Source organism: Crocodylus siamensis, chromosome 10 (genome assembly GCF_052110815.1).
Source record: "Crocodylus siamensis isolate JL-2025a chromosome 10, ASM5211081v1, whole genome shotgun sequence".
NCBI classification, from domain to species: domain Eukaryota; kingdom Metazoa; phylum Chordata; order Crocodylia; family Crocodylidae; genus Crocodylus; species Crocodylus siamensis.
The window spans coordinates 35,078,102-35,088,777 of NC_143404.1; the positions used below are offsets into that span (position 1 = coordinate 35,078,102).

The following is a 10,676-nucleotide window of genomic DNA, read 5'->3' on the forward strand; positions in this document are numbered from 1 at the left end:
GGGTTCTGTTGCTATAAAGAAAACCAAAGCTGGAGCATTGTAAAGGGTTGGGGGATGGGACAAATGTGGGGGTTTCAAGTTGTGGTTTTGGTTTTTAAGTTCTGGAACATTATGTGGCCGCATGGAAATGGGCCCAGGAGTGGCATCAAGATTCCAGGGTCTAGTCCCAGCTCTGACACTGTAGGACCAAGTCATTCCCTGCTCCATGTTTCTTCTTTCTCATATAGTATTTGTCTGTCTTTGCAAAACACTATATAAGGAGCAGAGATTATAGTCAAGACAATAAATATTATTATGAGATTCAAACCATCCAGACAATATTCCATAGAGTAAAATTGTTGTCAAAGAAATGTTTTGTGGAATGGTGACTATTTGGAGGTGTCAGTGATAAACTCCAGGCAAATTCTGTTTGTTACCAATGCCTCTCAGTGCAAAATAAGTTGTTTTCCTGGGAAGGTGGGACAAAGAGTATGTTGGCAGAGGAAAGCTTGGGACATAGTTGAACACTGTGGTTTGTATCATTCTTGCATTGCGTGACATGTTCTTTGCAGCCATACGTGTATCTTGTGTCATGAATGGTTTTTTGAACAATTGACCCTTGAAGAAGAAACCATAGAAGGTAGAAATAGTAATTCATAGCTCTTCTTATCCACAGATCTCAAGGCTTTTTACAAAGGAGGTAGGCATTTTTATCCCCTTTTTACGGATTTTTAAAAAAATATATATTTCTATAGCCCCTTTTAACAGATAAGTGAAGCAGAGGAAGGGGAAGCAACTTATTCCAAATAACAGAGAAGGCACTGGCACAGGCACTCAGTCCTCCTTAGCGCCAACTCTTTTCAAAGTCATAGTAAGCCACTACATTGAATACATTTTGACTTCCTCTTCCACAGCTGAGCTGTGCCTTTCCCCTCCATGTCTAATGATTCTTGTTTCTTCATCAATTTTAAATGTCTGGCAAACATCACTAAATGGAGCCGCAAACAGTTCACCCAGAATTCCTCTGTCACCCCCTCTCACAGCTTGTCACATATGATTAGTGTGATGCCATCTTCCATGAGGTGAAGCTGGACCAGGTTGTCCTGCACCTCATCTGTATATACATTTTTGTAGGATCCCAGGACTCATGACAAGAACACCCTGTTTCAGTCACGGTGGGGAAGCTAATTAGCACATGGGTCCTTTGTGGTGGGGTATCTGGAGTACACACACATATTGACCAGTACTAAGCTATGGGGTCAGTATGGCTTGAAACACTGTTGACTCTTCTGGGGCCCAGCCCAGTGAACTATATGGCAAACTAAGCCTTTTGGCTTTGGACTAAACTTTCAGCAGTTTCAAAAAAAGGTAAAATTCTTCAGTTCTCAATGAACTAAGTCCATGAGTATCACAATAATTTGCCTGTACATGCAAATTACTAGAGCTATGTTTATTTCAAGGTCATTGCTTTCAAATTTGCCTCTCACTTCCATGTGCTCAGGGAGAGCAGGGTCTGAGAGTAACAAGGAGGTAAAAGGGCTGCATGGGGAAGAAGTTGGCAGGGCAGAGGGTGAGGGGGCCACCTAAACCCACAGATTTATTTTCCTTGCTGTAGCAGTGGCTGGGAGACAAATTCAAAGCAAACCTTCCATAATTAGATTCTGTACTTGGAAAACTATAACAAATGTATACATTTTCCATATATAGAGCCTAATTATTGGGTGGTCATCTTATATTTAGCATCATCCTGTATTTGAGTAAATATGGTAAATCTTCTTTGCAGTACTTTAACTCCATTGTCTCCTGTCCTGCCTTGTGCAGCAAGAAAAAATACTCATCTCCATCTTCTTTGGGGGGAGGGGGGGCACTGCTTTATTATTGGCTGGGGGCCTGTTGGATCACGTGATCTGGCTTGTTATTGAGATCTCCAGGCTGGTAAGTGGGTGTGTCTAAGTGCTGCTGTGTTGTGTTGCAGTTGGGGTCTGGCTGTCATGAGTGTGTTGTGTTGGCCATGAGTTTCTGGGTTATCACTCTGGTTCACTTGCTGTTGCATGTTTGGCTGTGGCTGGGTGGGCTGCTTGCAGTAGTTCACTTGATGCAGAGAAGTTACTCCTGAATAGCTGGGCTGAGGGTCTGGCTTATTTGTCATTGCAGGAGTGACCATAAGCCGTTGGGCTGCAAAAGCTGAATTTGGCGGAGGGGGCAGGTGGGTTGGGGGTGGGTAGGGGCATAATTCAGAACTCCCAAGGGCTGCCTGAACTTTTCAAACAGCTCTAAGCCTGGTAGGTCCATTTTGGGTCTGCCTGACCTTGACAGTGTCTCCTTTAACCCTGGCATTCTTCCAGCCTGCTAAGCTGCCCTGTATGGTGACTGAATGAATGGGTGTATCACATGATGCTTAATGCTGTCTCTGAAACTAAGCACCTTCTGACATGAGCACAGATGACACACTGTGCCCAGCAAATGTTCTTGTCGGGGGAGGGAACGCAGAAAGCAAGGGCAGGCGGTGGGCTTGCTTGCTTGCTTGCTTTCTGTTGTTCTAAAGGGAAGATTAGGGCAAGTTTTGGGGAGTTTTATAAGAATAAAAAGGCATTGCGGAATTAGTGGGGATGGAGGAATGATGGTGGAAAATAATTGGCAAAGGATCTAGGTAAGCCACTACCTCCATTGAAGATTTAAATCCCACAGAATTGCGGGTGCTGGGGTGCCCCTCAGTTTGCTTATAGAAGCCCCAATCCTGCCATGATTGGTGCAGAGGCATAGATGTAGATGCTTCCGCTCCATCCTTTCGCTGAACCCCATTACCTCTCTCCTGCTGGATGTTCTGGTCCCCATGCATTACAGCTTACCCCATATGCCTCTACCCTGTATCCCAACCATCCTCTTCTTGGCCAGGAAGTTTGGGCAGGGCTCCCTGCAGGGAGCCAAATAAGTTTTGCATAGCCAGAGGGATCACTCGTGGGTGATGTGAGGCCTTTTTTTTGCTTGATGCACTCCTCACTTATGCTCATCTGAAGAAGTTGAGTGAACCTGGCTTTTCCTTTTCAGTGGTCAGCAATCCAACTGCCTCCTCCTGCCCTCTCATCACCTGAATCAGCTTCCTGGAGACAGCTTCCTTATTCTGATCAGAGCCACATTGGCCACATACCCATGAGTGAGAATGTGCGGTTTGCAGCACCTCACAGCCTTTTGAGGTGACGTGAAATGCATGCAGTGCTCATGATTCTGTTAGCTGCATTGCATGTTTGCAGTGTGGCAACAAAATTAGATACCAGGAAGTCCTGGTATCTAAAAACCTGTGCCAGAAAAAGCGGGGTGGCACATGGGTATGTAGCCATGTGTGCCACTTGAAACTGGAGCTTGGCTGGCCACAGCCACGCTCCGGCTGTCAGCTAAGCTCTGCATGCCCAGATCATTGTCTCTGCATCCCCAGGAGGCCCCCAGAAACCCAGGTAAGGCTGCTGGGGCCAGACCTTATTCCCCACCCTGAGGCAATTTGCTGTGTACCAGAGAATGTGTGTGGGGGCATGGCTGGGGACAACTAGCAGTGGCACAAATGTGTGCCACTGCTAGTTGTCTTTGAGCAAATACATGTTCCCACTCGTGGGGAAGTGCCCGTTGAATGTTCTCTGCCTTTATTTCCTTCTAGCTCAGCTTCTGCAGCTAGTTGTCTTTCTCCCTTTTTCCTCCTTTCTCTCTCTCTCTCTCTCTGCATCCTTCTTTCTGTGTCCTGCCCCTTCCATTGCAAAACAGTCTCTCCTGGATGTATTATTTTTTACTCTGAGGTCTTCACTACACATGAAAGTTATTCTAGAATAAGAAAGGGTATAAATTTAATGTAAACTAATTATTCCAGAATATCTCCTTGCAGGGTACAAGCATTGACCAGTGCTCTAATATGGTACATCTTGCTGAACAATTTTTAGGCAAACTAGATAAATGCATTGGGACAGGGGTTTTCATTGTGTTGTGTTTGTGCAGGGCCCAACACAGTGGGGATCTGTTCTATGAGCAGGGCTTCTAACCTTTACTACAGTACAGAATTATTTAATGTTGTAATAATAATTATAATAATTTGAGACTTCCTAGGGTTAAATAATCCAGAGTGAGATTACAGCAGGACAGAGGCACTGTGATCTGTTCTCCTTCAGAGAGCAGTTGCACCCACTGGACGCATCTGCACGCGCAATTAATTCACACAAATAAACTCTGGAGCTTATTGTGCTGGAGTTTTTTTGCTCCAGGGTGCACTGTTTGAATGTGCGCCTGGGAGCAAAAAACTCTGGAGCAATTAGTTTCAAAGTTTATTCATGCCCAGCACATGGACCCTGTGGGAGCAGCCTGGGCTGGCAGAGGACCCAAGGAGTCAGCCTGCCAGCCTAGGGCTGTTCCAGTGGACAAGGAGAGGGTTGCAGTTGTGGTTTGCAGTGAGGCAGGAGGCTATGAAGCAGAAAGGCACAGCAAGGCAGATCTGGACAGTGGGGCCTGCAGATGGGAAATCTGAAGCTCCAGCAGTTGGAAGGGTGTATCAAGGGGGGAACTGCTTTTGAAATTGTTCCCAGGCTTCCCCAGTATGCTGTTTTTGTGGCTAAGGCTCAGGAGACCTTGATTCTATTCCTGGCTCAGGCCGCTAACTCAGTGTGCAACCCTGGGCATGTCTTCTTGCCTCTGGTGGTATTCCTATGGCAGGAATATGAAGGGACCTCAAGCAGGGTGGGGGTGGCTATTTTGTTACGTGTGCTCACATCCTTTGATGGCGTTGCTGTAGAAAGGTAGGGTGGGTTTTCCAAAGCACTGGTCTAACTCTGCTCCCATTGATGCCCATGGGAGACTTGCTTTTGATGTCAGTGACAGAAGAATTAAGCCAAGGCTGAGCCATTTGGAAAATCTCACCTGCAAAACACCTACAAATGCCTCATCAATAGAGAAGCAGGTGGCATCTTGATTTAAGTAGCGGTGTCACTGTCACTAACAAGGTCAAGAGGATTGTACTGATGTGGACACCCTGAGACAGAAGTCTTCAGTCCTCACTGCCTCACATAGATTATACCACCATGGCCTAGACCTGTCCCTCAGGGATAACAAAACCAGTCCCATCATGGCCTGCTAGAAGGATCTAGATGACCTCTTAGAAGCTCTCCCTCCTGCCATCGTCTCTTCCATCCACTATGTCCCCTCTCCTGCCCTCTCCTGTGTTCACTCCCTTTTCTTTTCATTGCTGCTTCTCATTTTCCCTGTTTTACCAAGCAGAAGGGATCTATTCATGCTCCAAGGAGTACAGGCCTGCAGATGAATACTCTCCTTCCCATAGTTCCCACAAGGCACAAGTTGAAACATGTACCAATAAGGGTGGGAGAAGTAGTCAGCCATATTAGTTTGAAGTCAGGTAGAGGACAGGGTAAATCTGCACCTTGTAGACTAACTAAATCAAAGAAAGCGCATAAGCTTTTGTGAGCTCAAGCTCACTTCATCAGATGCTGTGAAAAGACACAGCATCTGATGAAACAAGCTTGAGCTCATGGAAACTTATGCCAATAAAGCAGCCAGCAAAGGGGCCTTGTGTAACCTATCTAACTTATGAAAGGATAGTATTAACATAAAAGCAGGATGGGATGAACCATATTCAGCTTGGGAGATGTGAGTTGCCGCATTGAAAGGTTGCACGTACCTACCCAGCTGAATCATTTATGTTGCAGTTGGAAAGTGATTGCAGCGTTGGCAGGCTACCCGAACACCTTTTCGTCTAGCTAGCTCAGGTAACAAAAGCAGTAAAGACGAAGCAGCATGAACTTCAGTTTGAGCTACATATACAGACTTCCAGATTCGCTCGAGCAGTGTGTACTGGATTCTAGACTGTTTCATTTTACCTGAGTGAGCTAGATGAAGGTTGACTTGGATATACCACTCATGCTGCTGTAACACCTCTGGATTTTTGTGTATACCTAGCCATGTGCCCACATGTATCTGAGATGTGGTCATTGGCTTCTGCCTGCAGGCAGATGCAACAAATTTCAGTTGCTTGCATCATGTGGTGAATAAGGGCCCCTGTTTGCGATGATCGGGGCTGTGCAGAGAAGAGGTGGGACTCTTTCCTCTCTTTGAACCCACAACTTCCCCAATCTTAGGTTCCTTTTTAAACCAGTGATGATTGAACATAAAACCATTCCCTTGATTTCATGCTGGGTAATGATCAGCCCTGATGAAAACATACTATTGTCCCACAAGGTATTGTAGCACTGGCCCTGACTCCCTTGTTTACACCAGGGTTACAACAGAGTAAATCCACTGACTTCAATCAAGTCACTCCTGATTTATACAGGTGTTATTAAGAGGAAAATAATTCCCTGTTGTAATTAGCTGTAGAGCTTACACCATTACAGTAGAACACAAAGGAGGATCTACCTTTGTAAATAACTGATTGAGCTGGATACTGACTGGTACAAATCTATACACATATACATGTAGATAAATACAAGATGGACAACCATGGGTTCCAGCTTTGATAGTGATTCTGATTATGCTGACATGACCTGGTAATGAATTTTGATTAGTATTGATTAACCATAAACTGTATTCAAGCTAGTGACCTAGAGATGTAGTGGTCTGCTTCACTGGGCGAAACTGATGTTGCCTGTTGTCCTGCAGGGTCAAGCCACTGTGGCTCCCAGGAGTTGCAGGGGCCTGAGCCTATGGAACAACACTCAGGACACTCCTCTATAAAACGGGGGAACCTCAGATTTCTCTGTTTGCAGAGGTGTACCCTGAGTCTGATTCCTGGACTTGCCTGTGCAAGTGGGGGACCTGGGGTTCACTGCCTTAGAGCACGTACGCCTGAGGATTCCAGCATGGAGATGTTTCTGCAGATGAGGAGGCCAAGGCTGGTGATCCCAGGTAAGCTCTGGGCTGCCTGTGCTTTTCTGACTGAAAACACACAGACATCTGCCACAAAATAGTGACACAAATTAATACTTCCTTTTGTCGCAGCCACAAATTCAGGCATTTGTGGCGTGTCAAATGGCATCAACATCGGCGTGCTTTCACGTTGTACAGCGATAAAATTGATGGCAGCACAAAGGCGACCTCTGTTTGCAGCCTGTCTGACCTCTCTCTGTATGGCATCCTTTTCATACACTGGATATGTGCTTTATAACCTGATCACTTTAAAATATACAGAACAGGCTTTCTTTATTTTAGGAACAGAGGTCTGGAGGAAGTCGCCTGGGTCATCACATTGTCCCCTGCTATCACAGGCAACCACATCATATAATGCCTTTCATCAAACAATCAAGCTCCATCTTAAAAGCAGCTAATTTTTGGCCACCGCTACTTCAACTTTCACTCAAAGATCTTCCCTTGCCATGACCAATTTAATTCTGACGCTTTCTAACAAGGTATTCAGGCAAGACTCACGTCCCAAGATTTTAATAAAAGGAAACTTCAGGAATTTGGAAAGGTGTCCTAGCAATGTCATTTGCAGCTTAAACTCCTTAAGATTACAAATGGGAGAGAAATGTGAGCTGAACACACCCGTAAATTGAGGACTGATTCACTGCTGTGCACAAGCCCTTAGGTTTCTGCTGAGTCAGCTCATCTGTGCCCTTGTGCCTGCTTCCAGAATGTGGACACACTGGAAAGAAAACATCTGGGTTTTGAGGGGGCTGGAGGGAGGAGTTGCTGAATTTTTTTCACTAAATTGAGCCTGTCAAGTTTAGAAATCCCCAAGTTCAATGACAAGTTTGTAAAACCACCAATTCTGACCCTAGACAGTCATTAAAAATCCCAGGGCATTGCTTACAAATGTTGGAGTATGAGGCTTCATGTCCTGGCTAAGTTCCAAGCCAGGTAATTGCATTCTACATCCCTACATTGCCATATCAGTTTCAGATACATGTGCATTTCATATGCACTTGTGGGTCCGAACTGTTCCACCTCACTGCTGCACCTGCCATGTTGTGCCCCAGAGGTGGCTAGCTATAGAGAAGAAGCTGCTTAATTGGAACAGCCTGCTGGCCAGTCCGTTATCCTAATTATGGAGACTTCCTAATTATCCAAAGACGTTCAGCTTCTGAGCTCATCAGGGGTTGTAGCCACTGGATTGTAAGAGCTACGAACTGCCTATTCCTGAGGAACTTGGATGCCCAGCAGGGACTGGGTCTGCCATGCTGTGAATGACAGGGGGGATTCATTCCATATTCAGTGGGAGTATGTGCTTTCCAGATAAGCAGCAGCAACAGGCATCTTTGGGAATAAATCAGTTTCCATTTTTATGGCGTTCCTGACTGGCCGTGGCATAACTGCAACAATCTGCCTGTAGATCTGTGGCTATATTGCACACAACTATGGAACAGTCTGTATTCTGACACAGCTGAGCAAGGTCAGGGCCATAATAAACCTTAGAAACTCCCAGACAGGCTGGTTTTCTATTCAGGCAGAGAAAGAGTGCAGAGAGACCACCATGCCCTGGGAGCTCTGGCAAGACCCCTTGGATGCCCAGGAAGGGGAGAAGATCATTGGGAGAGCTGCATGGCATCAGCTTTGCAACAGTATAGTAGTCGCCCACCTCCCGCTCCTCTGTTTGGCATCAAGGATCCGTTGATGGCCTCACACGTGCTCTGCAGATTCTTTTATGTGGGCTTTGCACCAGGGAAAAAAAGCTCTAAGCCACCAGCGCTTGAGCACTGCTAGGATGCAGGGTCATACATGATGCATAATAGGGTTGTGTGAATCCTTGGGCCTAATTTGTTGGGGCTGTAAGTAGTCAGGACCACTCCAATGACACAGTGCCTCCTTTTGCCAATGCTAGATTTGTCTGCCCATGCCTGAGACAGTCACTGAATGCTTGCCAAAAAATGAAGTGTAGTTGCTTTCTGGTTGGCTTCTTGAAGCACTGCCAGACTCTGGGTCTCAGACATGTTCCTTATAACCTGGCATGGCTCTTATGGGGACCAGTCTCAACATGTATGGAGTGCGAGTGAGTCGACAGGGCTTGTTTCTTGGGAATGGTCTTGGGATAATCATGGTGGCACTGGATACCCTATGTTGGCTTCTGTCTCCAGTGCAGACTTCCAGGCCTGGACGTGTGCATTCATGTGCATTTGGGTTGTGTATGACTCAAAGCAACTGTTAGAATGTCAAGTTTGGGCGTAAATTTGGAGTTGGCTGCCAGCTATACAGCCGGTAGGTGAGCAGAACAAGTGGGACCTCCATGCGGAGGGGGTGGAAGAGAGGAGGGGCAGCAGGAAAAGCAGTAGCAGGAGGGTGTTAGATAAGGAGGCTGGGCTGCTTTATCTCACATCCTCTTGTTAGATGCCTTTCCTGCTGCGCCCCCCTCTCCTGGCCCCAGATTGCTCCAGTGCCTGGCATTTTTGTAATAAAGGTGTGCCACACCAGAGTGTTGCTTAAAAGGAACTTGGGGCCCCGCTGCCTCCAGTAGTTCTTGTTAGAGTTTTGTGCATGGACTCTGTGACCAGGGTATGTCACTGTACTTTATCCCCTATATGCACCTTCTAGCCAGCTCTCACTGCTGTCTGTATCACCACCAAGCATCCCACAGTCTTCCATGGGCAGCCCACCTGCTTATCTGAATTTGTCCCATAGCCCCTGTAACTTTATAAGTATCCCATATCTCAGCCTTTCCCATATTGTGCCACCTGTTTCCATGTCAAGACCCCCCTTCTGTCTAGACAGGATCCGCCCAGCCACTTACCAGCATGAGAATGGCAACATGGTCATGACCCTTCACCCATTTTTGCACCCTGCAGGCTAAAAACACAGAATCTGCATCGATACATGATAAATTATAATACATGACTGCTGAAGAAAGTGATAGCAGTGCAGTGGTAGGAATGCTTCTCTTATCAGTCAAGCCATTTCCCTTATCAGGGCGAACTGGGATGTCTTCCTGTTCCTACACTGTGGCTTTCCAGTACACTGATCTGGCCATGGTGAGATAAATATTCAGCTTTTGAGCTAGTATCACAGTGCCCATGTAGTTATATATTGACAGAAGGGTTGTATACTGTGTAAGACTGAGTTACTGAGAGTTTGCAAACTTGATCTCTCTTCTGTAGGCCCCAAGGAAAGTGCAGACATGTTGAACAGGATGTGTTAATTGAAGAATACCTGCAAGAAAGGAAAGAATGATGGATTGATATAAGCCAGGAGGAGTGTGCCAATGAGATAATTACTCTTTGCACTGGAAGTAATCTGGGCTCGTTGCTGCAAGGGAGAGGAGATGCTACAGCATGGCTCCAGATGAGTAGGGCAGGGGAAGTCCACCTTTTGTGAAACAAAGTCCCATGACAATCATGTCTGTGAATGTAGGGGTGGGCAGAGCAACTGTGCAGGAGATCTTCCAGTCCTTGTGCAGGAAGAAGATGGGCTCCAAGCTGGTAGGCCTGTGTGAAGGAGCCTCTGGAAAGCTAGTGGTGATGGTGGCAATTCCCGCTTGTGCCTGTGCAGTGGCTATGGCTCTTTTGGTAGCTGGTTACCAGTTCATGGACTGGAGCTGTAGTCAGGAGGGAATCGCTGAGAAGCCCTGCAGCCTGCTCGCTTGGTGGGGGGATGGGCTCTGTGCCCTTAAGCCTTGCAGCTTTTCTCAGCTAAAGCCTGATTACTCTGGCTTTGTTGTGTGTGGGTGTGTGTGGCCATGAATTCCATGCTAATGAGTGGACCTGCACCAGCATATTTACTTGTGT

General features: G+C 46.4%; 1 protein-coding gene across 7 annotated transcripts in view; it reads left to right on the forward strand.

The window, feature by feature from the left end:
- Window positions 1–10,676, forward strand: part of CXXC5 (CXXC finger protein 5) — a 96,277-nt gene that overhangs the window by 68,295 nt on the left and 17,306 nt on the right. The gene's annotated exons all lie outside the window — the stretch shown is intronic.